Source organism: Gossypium hirsutum, chromosome D01 (assembly GCF_007990345.1).
Source record: "Gossypium hirsutum isolate 1008001.06 chromosome D01, Gossypium_hirsutum_v2.1, whole genome shotgun sequence".
NCBI classification, from domain to species: domain Eukaryota; kingdom Viridiplantae; phylum Streptophyta; class Magnoliopsida; order Malvales; family Malvaceae; genus Gossypium; species Gossypium hirsutum.
This window is the reverse complement of record NC_053437.1, coordinates 47,442,647-47,444,458: the sequence shown is the minus strand read 5'-3', so window position 1 is coordinate 47,444,458 and position 1,812 is coordinate 47,442,647. Positions and strand designations below refer to the sequence as shown.

The window sequence follows — 1,812 nt, the reverse complement described above, 5'->3', positions numbered from 1 at the left end:
AAGTCGCCCACACTATCAAAGGCTCTTTTGGGTACTATTTTGGTTGAATTTTGTTATGGCATGTATAGGACTACCCATTGTTGTCTTTCGAGTACTTTATGAAATGTATAAGTGTACAGCCATGCGAAGATGGCTTGTAGAAGTGGAGTATGGCATTAGACCATTCGTATTTATGAATGTATAGATGGTTTCATGATGTAACTATGTTGGAATGGAAGTGTTGAGCAAATGATCAGCCACTAGAATGGCTAAGTATGATCATATGTGGGCTTATGTATGACAAGGCCCTAGTTGGTCCATGAAACCCCAAATTAGGTAAGGTTCACTTTGAAAACAGAAGCTGATAGCAGCAGTGGTGTGGATTGGAAAAATCACAAGAATTCGTAGGAGTGGAATTAAATAGTGAATAAATTATGTAATCGAACCTTGATGAATCTACTTTCATATGGAAGTAACGAAACAATTATAGGAACAGTACAGAAAGAGATATTCGGGTTCTTGTGGAACAGGGCCAGAACAGTTTCTGGATTCACTGTTCCGCCTTTGGAAATTCACTATAAATTGACCAGAGATAATTAGGGGTCATACCATATATGTATGGATTCCTCTCTGAGTCTAGTTTCCATAGAAACAAACGGCATCAGTATTGAAGTTCTGTGCAGAGAGATATCCCAGTCGTAATGGGAAAAGGTCAGTGTAGTCGACCCCTGTAACATGGGAGACTTTGACTAATAAACTGTACTAGTTGGCCCGACCAAAAATTCTAGAAAAAAATCCATATGTGGGGACATGAGTCTAGTTTCAGGGAAAAATCACAAAACTGATTTTTGAGTTGTGAAACTCAAGATATGATTTTTGAAGCGACTAGTACTCAGACTGGGCAGTGTCTGGAAAAATTTTTCAAAGTTTGTTAACATCTCGTGTCCGACTCCGGTGTCGGTCTCGGGTTCGGGGTGTTACAGGGATGTTGTTTCCACCCCGAATTATATGTGTTGGAATATGGGTTGTTATTGTTGCAATCAAAATTTCCCATATGATAAACTGAGGCTGGATTCGATGGGAATTCATCAAAAATATGAACTTCTCCACAGTAAAGACATGCTAACTCGACTGCTTTTATTTCTTACACTACAGCTGGTCTTTTCAGTGTTTTAATCATGTTCGTTAAAGATGATACTTGAGCTGTAAAGGAAGTAATTGCATCAAGTTCCATTGTTCAAGAAACTCTTCTGCGAGTCCCTACTCTGGTCGTGGGGTATTGATAATCATTGTTTGGTATCCTCTGTAGAATTTCATATGCCTCATTATATGATTTATCGAGCAAAGCCCCATTGGCAGATGCGTTGACCACCATCCTTATATATGCATTTAATCCATTGTAAAACATTTCCATTAGTGTCCAATGTTTAAAACCATGCATCGAGCATTTTCTAATTAACTCCTTAAATCACTCCCATGTTTCATATAATGTTTCATCCTCAGATTACCGAAAGGACGTAATATCGTTCCTCAGTTTGGCATGTATGGTCGGAGGATTATATCACAGCAGAAACCTCTGACAAAGTTCATTTCAAGATGCCACTGTACTTGACGACAATGCATTTAACTATGCTCTGGCATAATCTCACAATGAATAAAGGAATAACTTCAGTTTCAGGGCACCTTCAGGAACACCATGCTGCCTGGATGAATCGTAGACTTCCAAAAAGAGTCTTAATACAAAAAATGCTAGGATCACATCCAAAAAGTCGTCACAAGTTGATTGGTTTTCTGTCGCGTGTAAATGTGTAATGCGAATGTACAAGTATACAC

At 38.7% G+C, this 1,812-nt stretch overlaps 1 non-coding gene across 1 annotated transcript; it reads left to right on the top strand.

The window, feature by feature from the left end:
* The first annotated feature begins 1,409 nt into the window (after positions 1-1,409).
* Positions 1,410-1,516, top strand: LOC121214168 (small nucleolar RNA R71). Its single transcript, XR_005909754.1, has one exon. It is a non-coding gene; the product is annotated as a small nucleolar RNA R71 (small nucleolar RNA).
* The last annotated feature ends 296 nt before the right edge of the window (positions 1,517-1,812 follow it).